Source organism: Phocoena phocoena, chromosome 13 (assembly GCF_963924675.1).
Source record: "Phocoena phocoena chromosome 13, mPhoPho1.1, whole genome shotgun sequence".
NCBI lineage: Eukaryota > Metazoa > Chordata > Mammalia > Artiodactyla > Phocoenidae > Phocoena > Phocoena phocoena.
Genome location: NC_089231.1, coordinates 67,664,635 through 67,677,501, shown reverse-complemented (window position 1 = coordinate 67,677,501; position 12,867 = coordinate 67,664,635).

Genomic DNA, 12,867 nt, shown 5'->3' with positions numbered 1-12,867 from the left:
ATTTTGTTTGGTATAGTATGGAGGAAAAAATCCTGATTTTTATCTGTGTAAGTGGAAATAGTCATAGGTTGTCTGCAATCTCTAGTTATGGACAAAACTGAAGTAGATACTTGAAAAAAGATCAAGAGGAATATCCAATACCTGCTTTCAGCCCTTATCCTCCATACATCAGGTAAGAAACACACGAAGGTTATAATCACTAAAACTGTACTATGGTGAGAGCCATAGCACTGAGTTGCAGCTGGGTGTGGCAATCCCAGCACAAGGCTTGCACCTTCTGCATCAGCGACCTGAGAAGCCAGCACAATAATGGAGGCCTTACCTGAGGTCTCAGGCAGCCTAAGCAATGCATGTTTTACATCTGAGTGTACGTGTTACAGACGACTTTTAAAATTTAAGATGACACTTTACAGGGAACCTCTGAAGCACTGCCACAAGAGCCAGTTTCAAAACCACTCGTTTGGTGGAAAGAACCTGGGGTTTCTGAGCCCACAAACTTGGGCTGGAATCCAGCCCCGCAGCACCAGCTGAGTTGCCCGTGGGTGCTGAGGAACTGAGCATTTCCTTATCTAGAGCAGAGCACTGGCCACAAAGTGGGGGGGTTGACAGTGAGTGCCTAGAAAGTGCTCCCCTTTCCACCATCCATGAAATGAGGTGACATTTCTGTCTCTGGCTGCTGGTGGACATTCTGAATGGTCAGAGCCAGACCGAGCTTCTGTCCCACCATGTATTAAAAACTAGAAGATGACTGGCCCTGCCCTGGGTCTTCCACCTTACAGAGGTAACATTCTGATCTGAGTAAAATAAAGTGCAAGTTTATCACTACTCAAAGACTTTAAAGTTCATGAACTTAAAATATATTTTTTTAATGGATGCAAGTCTGCAGGTGCACTGCTGCTTTAAAGTCCTATAAAAGCAATGGGAAAGGGGGCCAAGAGAAAGAAATTGCTTGTTGGAGTTGGGGTGGCATCTAAGAACTCTGAGTCCTGTGGAGACTGATGTGGCCTCACTTTGCTGAACAGGTGATGAGTTTTAGGTTCCTGACTGAAGACTGACCAAGCTTTAAGATATGCAGACCAGCCAGCTCTCCAGGCTGAGGGGGGAGGTAGAGCGAGGTGGGCCTTACCTCTGCCCAGCATGGATGTCTAAGGCCTGGGCCAGATTGTGTTCACTACCTGGCAAGCGAGCCCAAGGTTGGAAAAGGAGTGAAGACCTTGCCTTCAGCTCGTCCTCCTTTCATCTCCAATGCCAAAGGAGCCCATGGTGGCTGAACATATTAAGCCTTCGTCATCCAAATTAAAACAGATGTGAGTTAATTATAAATGGTTCCCCTACTGTATTTTGCCCATTGGAAAATCAGTCCCTAGAACTAGAGGTTCTTTCAAGTCACCCAGAAGATTCTGGTACTCACTGGCACATACTCTATACTGGGGAGGCTCCCAATTTTGAAGTCCCTGTCGGCCCTTGGGACCTGACCTGGGTAGCATAATTCTTTCTATTCTTTCACTTGAGTTGATAAACCAGCCAACTGCTGCCTCAGACTTATGCCCCCCAGCACGTTCTTGGGTGTCCCCAAGGACTATCCATACCTGCTGGCTCTTCTGCCTCTGCAGTTGGCCTTAGAGGCTGTGCCAGACCATCCTTTCCCTGTGCCTATGTTGGTATTGGTGTTCCTGAGGTGCCTCTTCTGTGCCCTCCTTCCACACCTGCTTCCCTGGAAATTTATAAATCGGTACTTAAAATGGAGACACTTTAAACAGTTCCATTATGAGTCTCTGCCAGAAATGCAGCGAAGTCATCCTTCCCCAGGGGCTTGGAGAAACTGCTAAGGCATCAGGTATGCCCATCTGAACCAGTGTGCAAGGCCACCTCACATGCATACCCTTACATCCACCCTGTGCAGCTCTGAGGCATTAACTTGGGGACTGGTTCTCATGGGCCTGAGGACTGCTTGCCCAGTCTTGTCAGTTGAAAGGATGGCTGAACCAAAACGCCTGCAGCACGGGTCTTGCCTTTTGTCTTCTGTGTGCTAGGATGTCAGCATTTCCTTCCCAGCCAGCTTGGAGCAGGTGTGAACACTGATGTCACTTTGCCATCCTCTCTCCCAAGCCCTGCTAGGAAGAGTTGAATTCCTCCCCAAGGCAGGTGTCAAGGTGTCAGGGGTCAAGGCAACTCTTAGCCCAAGAAGCCAGAGCTGGGTGTCTGCCTAGGCACATGCCTGTGTGTGCGTAGCTCTGTGCTGCCCTGACCCCGGAGATTGTGGGACCTGTGTTCTAGCCCCTTCATTGATGATTTAGGGTGTAGCCTTGACCACTCTACTCTGCTTTAATTTCTCCTCTATGGGGAAGTTTGTCTAGTCAACCCACAAAGCTGTTGAGGATCCAAGGAGGAAATAGATCATGTTTTACAAAGTCTACTTGCCCTGACTTTGAGGGCATGAGCGGTAGCATCCTGCAAAGCCCACACTTGAACTTCTGCTCTGCCTGAGGCTCCCACCTTACCTGCTTTCACACGTCGTCCAGAGCTGGAAGCGGCAGGAACCCTTCTTGTTTCCCAGGCAGCCGTACTGCTCCAAGGCAAGAGAACTTCTCTTCTTACCTGTACCTGCTCAGCTGGAGGGAGGAGGGAAACATGTCAGGTCTTTCAGGGGTGATAGGGACTCCCGGCCATCTCCAGCCAAGATGGTCCCCAAGGTGAAATACTTAAGATCCAGCCACTTAAGTGGGTGGAGTGTTACCAGGGACAGGTTCTCTTGCTGGGGTGGGAGCTCTGCCCGGGGCTGCTGGGAGTCTCTGAGAGGTGGGCTCCACGGGGTGGCCTTGCTTCCAGGGCAGGTGAGGGCTGGGCAAGCAGTCAGCCATGCTGGCCCCTTCCCTTCGGGGCTCTGCTGCCTTACCTCCATTCTGGTCAGTGTCTGGATGGGCAGTGGTGATCCCTGAACTTCCCAAACACAAATCTCTTGATGTCTGCCCATCCTGAGAAAGAGGCACCAGAGGTGACTCCCTGGCCAGTTTGTGGTGTTGCCTCTGTCCCCCTAGGGCAATATTTTGCTATCAGCTGCCCTGCCTGGCTTTCTCTCTAGGCATGCAGAGCCGGCCCTGCACCCCATGGGGAGCAGAGAAGTGGGCTCAGGCAGCAGGTCCAGAAGGTGGAGGAGTTGAACTCCTGCCTGCTGAACCACGTGACCATGGCCTTCAGCACGCAGAACACTTGCCCTCAGAGGGGAACTGCACTCCTCTAGTCTCTGAGTAGGAGCAAACTTTCAAAGGAGCCCTCTGGCACCCTTTCCTCCACGGTGCCATCAGCCCCACTGTACTTCCACAGCCCTATCTGACCTGAGAGTCCCTCTCACCTGCCCTGCCCCCATGCCCAGAGCTCCTCCTGCCTCTCCCCCTCCTTTCCCTTCTGCTCCAAACTCCCCTTGCCTCTGCAAGTCATCCAGGACAGCCTCAAACTAAGGCAATAAAATACACAAGCCAGAAACAGCACAAATGTCCATCAACAGAGCAAGGGATAAACAATTTGTGAAACATTCATCTACAAGATGTAACACAGCAATGAATGAATAAACTAGTTACACATACAAACACACAGATAAATCTCACATAATAACAGAAAAAAGAACAATATTATGTGCTCTATGATTCCATTCTTTAAAAGTTCAAAACCAGGCAAAAGTATTATTTCAGATGCCAAGGTATGGTAACAACAAAAGCCAGGGCCTTGGTCATCTCTAGGGGTTGGAGCGAGCAGGTTGGGGAGGGTAAGTGGGCTTCCAGAGTGCTGGAGATGCTTTAGGTACTGATCAGAGTAGTGGGTTTCATGAATGCTCATCTGATAACTCATCAGCCTCTACAGATTTTTTAAAAAAAATTTTTAACATCTTTATTGGAGTATAAACTACAGATTTTTAATGTACTTTTCTACGTATATGTTATTTCAAAGTTCAGAAAACAAAAAACTCAGCCCCTCCACCTTGGGCTTCTCAGGGCATCAGCCCCTTGGTGTGCATACCTCTCATGCAATTGACTGGCCTCAGTGGGGGATATCTAGTGGGGAGCTGTCAAGGCCTGAGGAGAAGGGTTGGCCCAACTACTCAGGTGGCCCTGGGTCAGTGAATGGGGGCCACCTTCATTCCTTCTCCAGGGCGGGTGGTCCTGCCCGTAGTGCTGTCCCTTCCTTAGCCCAGCCTCATTGCCTTCCCAGGGAAGTTTGTGTTGATCTGGAGCACTGGCTTCCTGGCTTGGTCAGGCTGGCCTTGAATGGGCCTTACCTGACCTAGGTCTGCTTCTCATGAACGGGATCTGCTATGACGAGTTGCCCCAGTGCCCTAGGTTTAACTTATATTGGGTAGGATGCTCTTGGTTTCCATCGTTTGTTTATGGTCATCTACCCACTTACCTAGAGTTGGTGGGGGGACATTACAGAGACCCCATGGCTGGGAACCTTTGATTATATACAGGGATACCAGTCAAATAACAAAATATGAATTCCTACTTCATGTCAGGCACCTCAGTAGGCAGAGAAAGCCAGAATCCTGTGCTCATGGAGAAGACTGTGGACAAAAGACAGGTAAGTGTGATGAACGCTGCAGAGCAGTCTGGGGATCTGTGGGAACTTGCAGCAAGTCAGCAGAGGGGTTCCTAGGGAAGTAATGTATAAACTAAGGCCTGAGGAATGAAGAGGGAAAGAGACAAGAAGCTAATTCATTGAGCATGTACTGTGTGCTAAGACACTTTCGTCATTTCATTTAGTCCAGACAACAACCCTTTGTATTATTATTCCCATTTTACAGATGAAGAAACTGAGGCTCAGAAAGGTGAAGAGCCCTATCCAAGGTCACTCAGCTAACATGTGGCAGAATGAGGACTTGAACTCTAGTCTGCATGATTCAAAAGCCAGGCAGTGAGGAGGCTGCTGTCAGTCATGGCAAGAAGTGGTGGTGGCATCATTGGATACAGAGGTATCCAATGTGCAGGCCCAAGAAGGACCCTGAAGAGAGAACTAACAGGATTCAGTGAGCACTGTTGAGGCAAAGGAGGAGGAGGAACCAGACTCCAGGTTTCTGCCTGGATCACCTGGATGGACAGTGATCCATCCAGTTGGATCATTTACTAAAATGGAGAATGGGGAGGAGTAGGTTTAGGGGGAAAAATCATCTAAATTTGATATTCTACTTCAGTTAAAAAAAAAAAAAAGATTGGTTGATTAAATGAAAATAAAACAGGGATAATTCCATTCTAGAAGCTCCCTCTCTTCATGCCTCCTCAATCCCAATGTTTTCTACACTCATTTGTTGCCCCTTCCTTCTAGTTTTCTAAAGCACCCCAATTCCTTTCTGATCCGTGGGCCCTCTAATAACCAAACCCCAAGCAGATCAGAACTGGGAGGACCACCAAGAGAACGCTGTCCTTGGCCACACCATCTGCTCCCTCAGCAGTGGCCCTCTGGCCACCCCATGCTTTGTCCACGTCTCCTGACGCTCCCTCCTCTGCAGAGGCTCTCTGCCAGGGAAGGAGCTGCTCCTATGCTTGAGCTTCTCAGGGTAGAGTTCCCCCCCCACCCCCGCATTGAGCTTCTCGGGGTAGAGTTCCCCCCCCTCCACGCATTGAGCTTCTCGGGGTAGAGTTCCCCCCCGCCCCACGCATTGAGCTTCTCGGGGTAGAGTTCCCCCCCCAACCCCGCATCCTCCTAGTACCTAGAACATTTGGTGTGTGCACAGCCTCTGCAGTCACACAGGGCCCCGCACTCAGAAGGACCTTGCCCTCGGTTTAATGCACTTCTATTGCAGTTTTGAAATTCCCACTATATTTAACAAGAGGCCTCATTTTCATTTTGGACTGGGCCCTGCAAATTCTGTAGCTGGTCCTGTCCATGTGTCTGCATTGTAATGGTGCAAAACACTGAGTGGTAGCCTTTCCCATCTGTGGGGATGAACCTCTTTTCCATCTAGGAAGACCCACTGTTTTAAATCAGAGGGAAATAAAGCAAAAAAGAGCTCACTTTGTTTCTGTGAAATACAGTTTTATGTTTCTTCATGGGTAATAACTTAGGAGGGAACCTTGGGAATAGAATACAGAAGTAACAAATTATGGGCCATTAACTGTGGTTAATTGTTTCTTTATAGCTTAGAGTGGAGGCACATTTGGATTGCTATGAACTCAACAGTTATAGGTAGGGAAGGCAGTCTACTTAAATATAACCTAAGGGGACTTCCCTGGTGGTCCAGTGGTTAAGAATCTGCCTTCCAATGCAGGGGATGTAGGTTCGATCCCTGGTCGAGGAACTAATATCCCACATGCTGCGGGGCAACTAAGCCCGTGTGCCGCGACTACTGAGCATGTGAGCCACAACTAGAGGCCCATGAGCCACAACTACAGAGCCTGTGTGCCACAACTAGAGAGAAGCTTGCACGCCGCAACTAAGACCCGACACAGCCAAAAATAAAATAAAAATAAATAAATAAAACCTAGGGCCCCTCAGGAGGTGGAGGGAGAGGCAGCTGAATGATGACCCCAACCTTGCTTCCGAAGCCAAAACTGCCATCAAGGCCTCACCTCCAGTTAAAGTATTTCTCTCACAAGCCTCATTACTGAGCAACTATGGACCCCTTACCTGACATCCTCTCAGCTCTGCAGGTGTGGAGGTGGTCTATGTGCTGTCTGGGCATCCTGCTGCAGCAGCCTTTGGGGTGTAACTCATACTTGTCCCCAGTTAGTTGGTGTCATCTGCCACTCAGGCTCCAAACAGCTGCAGAAGATCCTTGCTCACTTTAGTAAACACCTGTTTTAAAAAAAAAATTGAACTCAAAAAATGTTTGGACTCCTTGCTAAAGAAAGGTACAGAAATGCTCCGCCGGCTATCATCATAGGCTTTCCCGTCCTAACGAGCTAATGGATGAAGCACTCAGACCGCTGAATGAGAAGTCCTCCAGTGTCGTTCACCTACAGTAGTAACACCAAAGACTTCAAGCACAGCACACAGAAAATAAAATCCATCCCCAATTCCTTTTCTCAGAGACATAGCCAATATCAATCCAAACTGTTGAAGGCTTTTTGGAATGTACTAGGTCATCCCATTTACACTGTTGAGCTGATCATATAATTCAGCTGTCCTGCCCTGGAAGCTTGGCTGACCTCCTTTGATTCACAAAATACAACCCAGATTCCTTGGTCTGACTGACATCAGCTGGCCTACCAGGCATACTCAGCTATTCTTGACCCCATGGACTTTCTCCCCTTAACTCTCCTCATCTGTTTCCTCTCCCTCAACTTTCACATTTCTGTTATTGAGTGCCTGTCCTTGCTAGGTCTGGGGGACACAAATGGAGGAAAACAGGCACAGTCCCTAGCCTGGGCTTTCAGTCTAGTGAACCCATGAATTTGCAAACCTTCATAGCAAACGGTGAGGAGGACTGTGAAGGAAAGTGGTGGGGCTCTGAGCGCCCCATCAGGGGTTTGGTCTAGTTTGGGCATCAGGAAAGGTTTCCTTGAGCAGTGTGATTTCTGTGGAAAGAGAGAGGTGGTAACTAGGCACCAACCAGGGTGCAGGGAGGTTGTGAGGAGGGCCAGGTCGGCAGGGCAGTGGTCTCAGAAGCAAGGCCCTTTAGAGGGAAGCATTGAAAGGCCAGTGGGGCTGGTGTGCAGGGGGCACAGGGGGATGTGAGCTCGGGTCAGATAAGCTGAACCTGAGGTTGAAGAGTAAGGTCTTTGTCCTCAGAGCCGCGGGAAGCCTCTGAAGGATTTTCAGTAGGGGGAACACCAGAGCTGTGTTTTTAAGAGCCTTCTGGAGGAGGTACAGGGCCATCGTGCTCTGGGTGAGAAGGGAGCAGCAGTGCAATAAAGAAAAGTGTCTGGGCTGCAGAGAGGGGAGAAGTACACAGGAAGGACAACAGTGTCACCTGCTGAGGGTATGTGTGTCCCGGGGAAGTCGGGGGGGGGGGGTTAGTTCTGAAGAAGGCTCTCCAAATGTCGTGCTCAGAGGGAAGTGTGGCCTGGGGTTGGACGTGTGAGAGTTGAGGCAGAGCGATGGAACGGAAGCAGTGGATGGGAAGGAGCTCCGCCCGAGAGAGAACAGGCGGCCAAGGACTGAGCTAAAAGGCCAGGGAGAAGAAATGAGCTGCCAAAGGGGGCAGGAAGGAAAAGAAAAAGGAAAACGAAGGCAACATGGTGCCAAACAATAGGGAAGAAAGTATTTCAGGAAGCACCAGCCCTGAAGGATAAATAAAAGCCCCACGGAGAGAAGGGGAAAAGAAGGGTAGAGAGAAGAAGAAGCTCACAGTCCAGAAGGCAGAGCCCTGAGTTCTGGGAGCTGGAGCTCGGATGCAGGCGAAACTGGAAGGGGGAGAGGAGGCGTGAAGGCAGGTGGATCAAGAGGGGCCTCAGTAAGGAGTTTGGACACAATCCTGAGGGTCAGCGGAGAGTTTGGTTTTGCCTGCCTTTTTAATTAGAAACAAAACGCATGCTCCTTGTAAATAAAACAAGATGACCACCCACCACCAAAACAAACTCTAGCAACAAAGAAATGTATATGTTAACAAGTGAAAGTTCCTCTGCCAAATCCCCCCTCCTCAGCTAGCACATTGGTGTTATCATTCCAGACCTCTTCCTGCCACTCACAAACTTCATTAGTTTTGTGAAAACAGGATTATGCTACCTATAATTTCTGCAACTTCCCTTACTGAATTAGCAGTAATCTTGAATTTCCTTCTGGCTGATTACACGCAGATGTGCCCACCGGTTTGAATGGCTGTATGGTCCTCCACAGCCCAGATATACTTGTATCCTAGGATGCTGATTTATTTTCTTGAACCTAAAATGGCTACTGAGGTGCCTAAGGAGAGGAGTATTTCCTAGGGGACTAAGTCCCAGTCTGGTTCTGCCATTAAGTACCTAGCTCTGGGGAGGGCACGGCCCCTACTGGGCCTCAGTTTCCTCATCCACTGTGTGCCAGGCACTATTATCTCATAAAACACAAGTGTTAATATTTCTCATCGATGAAGGGCTTTAGGTAGAGGAATGTAATGATCAGATTTGTGCTTCATAAACATCACTCGGGCTGCAGTATGAAAAATTATTTGCTCTTTCTTCTCATCCATATTTGTAAAAAAAGAAACCTTACCAATCTTTCAAGGTCTAGTTCAGATTTTCCCTCTTCCAGAAGTTCCCTCTCCATCATGCCCTACCTCCTCTTAATTGGAATTCTCCTCTACCTGGTTCTCCCCCTAAAACATAAAACCCCTTGAAATTGAGAATATTTTTCATCATCATATGCTCCACAGGAATAGGTCTATATGAGGACTTAATAAATCTCTGCAGAATTGTCCATGCACTAAAAAAATCATTTTGGTGGGACAAAAGAAGGAATAAATGAGCCACTCAGTACCTGTTTGGGACTCAAGCCTTCGTTTGATAAAGAGTTTATCCACAAGCCTCAAGATGTGTATGATTAAGCACTGCAGGAGGTATTTTCCTGGCTCTGAAAGGTCTGACCTGCCCTGCTTGGAGTGCTGATGTTAAATAAGACTGTCTGGGAAAGAGGCACTAAGGCCAGCCTGGTTTATGGTCACAGGGCTTTAATAATATCCTGCAACTCTGAAGCCTGAGAGCTGCTTTTTCACCTTGTACAATACATTGAGAGCTTTGCCTTCACTGGACTATTGCTATATAGGAATGAGTGACAGTGACTTACTTTTTCTTTTCTTTTCAAAGTTTTGCCCATTAAATACATTTTTCTCAGGTCCATGCAGTTTAGAATTATGGAAATAAAAAGCTTATATTGAACACCTATTCTGTGCTTGAAGATCAGTTCTTCTGTTTCATAATTTAAAATAACTCAGTATAAAAACAGAAATAAACAGGACCTAATCAAATTTACAAGCTTTTGCACACCAAAGGAAAACCATAAACAAAACGAAAAGACAACCCAATGAATGGAAGAAAATATTTGCAAATGAAGCAACCAACAAGGGATTAATCTCCAAAATATACAAACAGCTCATGCAGCTCAATATCAAAAAAACAAGCAACACAATCAAAAAATGGGCGGAAGATCTAAATAGATATTTCTCCAAAGAAGACATACAGATGGCCAAGAGGCACATGAAAAGATGCTCAGCATCGCTAATTATTAGAGAAATGCAAAACAAAACTACAATGAGGTACCACCTCACACTAGTCAGAATGGCCATGATTTAAAAGTCTACAAATAAGAAATGCTGGAGAGGGTGTAGAGAAAAGGGAACTCTCTTACACTGTTGGTGGGAATGTAAACTGGTACAGCCACTATAGAGAACAGTATGACGGTTCCTTAAAAAATTGAAAAGAGTTGCCATATGATCTAGCAGTCTCACTCCTGGGCATATATCTGAAGAAAAACGTAATTCGAAAAGATACATGCACCCCAATGTTCATTGCAGCAGTATGTACAATAGCCAATACATGGAAGCAACCTAAATGTCCATCAACAGAGGAATGGGTAAAGAAGATGTACATATATACAATGGAATATTACTCAGCCATAAGAAAGAGTGAAATGCCATTTGCAGCAACATGGATGGACCTAGAGATTATCACACTAAGTGAAGTCAGACAGAGAAAGACAAATATCCTATGATATCACTTATGCGTGGGATCTAAAAAAATGATACAAATGAACTTATTTACAAAACAAACTTATTCACAGACTTCAAAAACAAACTTATGGTTACCAAAGAGGAAAGGTGGGGAGAGGAATAAATTAGGAGTTTGGGATTAACATATACACACTATTATATGTAAAATAATCAACAAGGACCTATTGTATAGCACAGGGAATTCTACTCAATAATGTGTAATAACCTGTATGGGAAAAGAATCTGAAAAAGAATGGATATATGCATAGCTGAATCACTTTGTACACCTGAAACTAACACAACATTGTAAATCAGCTATACTCTAATATAAAATAAAAAGTAAATTTAAAAATAACTTACAGATAAAAAGTCATTTACACAAAATATCTTATCATCTAAGGAAAGGCTGGAAATTTTCTGTGACTTCTAGAGAGTCTATAACCAAGAACAATAAGCCCAAGTAATCCAGAGATTTCTGGATTTAATTTGAAAAAGAATTTCACTGGGTATAAGTTAAAAATTATTCTGAAAACAGGTACCTGTCTCCGGGAGTGTGGTGGGGTCAGGGATTCACTGAAGAGGACCAACTCTGGAGTGATAGTCATATTTTACAATTCTACATGGGATACACATGTGAACATATTTGTCAGAACTAACCAAATGCTGTACTTACAATTTGTCCACTTACTGTACATGAATTTTTTTAAATGAAAGCAGCCTTTGTCTTCTGGAGAGCTCATTCTTCTGACAGGACTTATTTTTTTTAAGATAATTTTGTTTTAGAGCAGTTTTTTTTTTGTTTTTAATTAATTTATTTTTGGCTGCGTTGGGTCTTCGTTGCTGTGTGCTGGCTTTTTCTAGTTGCAGTGAGTGGGGGCGACTCTTCCTTGCAGTGCACGGGCTTCTCATTGTGGTGGCTTCTCTTGTTGTGGAGCACAGGCTCTAGGTGTGCGGGCTTCAGTAGTTGTGGTGCGTGGTCTCCAGGGCGCGTGGGCTCAGTAGTTGTGGCTCGTCGGCTCTAGAGCACAGGCTCAATAGTTGTGGCTTACAGGTTTAGCTGCTCTGCAGCCTGTGGGATCTTCCTGGACCAGGTATCGAACCCATGTTCCCTGCATTGGCAGGTGGATTCTTACCCATTGCGCCACCAGGGAAGTCCCTAGAGCAGTTTTAGGTTCACAGCAAAATTGAGAAGAACTGACAGAGATTTCCCATATATTCCCTACCCCCACATATGCTCAGCCTGCCCCATTATCAACATCACTCACTAGAGTAGTACATTTGTTATAACTGATGAACCTACATTGACATATCATAATTGCCCAAAGTCTGTGGTTTACATTAGGGTTTACTTTTGGTTTTGTATATTCTATGGGTTTGGGCAAATACATAATAACATACCAGGATTGTAGTATCATACAGAACAGTTTCACCATGCTAAAAATCCTCTGTGCTTTGCCTATTCATCCTTCCCTCCCCTCTAACCTCTGGCAACCACTAATCTTTTTACTATCTCCATAGCTTTGCGTTTTCCAGAATGTCATACTGTTGGAATCATACCGTATGTAGCCTTTTCAGATTGGCTTCTTTCACTTAGTAATATGCATTTAAGGTTCCTTCATTTGTTTTTCATGGCTTGAAATGCATTTCTTTTTAGTGCTGAAAAATAATCCATTGTCTGCAGGTACCACAGTTCATTTATCCATTCATCTACTGAAGGGCATCTTGGTTGCTTCCAAGTTTTGGCAATTATGAATAAAGCTGCTATAAACATCCATGTGCAGGTTTTTATGTGGACATAGTTTTCAGCTCCTTTGGGTAAACCATATATGAAGTTTACCTGAAAAAAAACCCAACCCTCTACACAAACATTAAATTCTAGTTAAACGTATGCATGCTGAAGCATTGAGGAGTGTAGTGTATTTATGTCTGCAACTTACTTTGAAATGCATAAAAAATCATTTATGGATGGAGGGATGGATAGACAGATATATGATAAAGCAATATAGTAAAATGTAAATTGTAAAATTCAGATGATGAGTATATTGGTTTTTACCATAAAATTCTTTCAACTCTCTTGTATGTTTGAAATTTTTCATTAAAAGATGTTGGAAAAAATTGTTCTGAAGCGTATGTCTTACTCTCATATTAGATGCATCTCAGAAAGCCAACCAGTACCTACAGTCATCTGGCTGTACCCAGCAGCTCTAAACTATAACTAAAGACACACTAAGAAAGCAAAAGAGTGCCATGTCAAG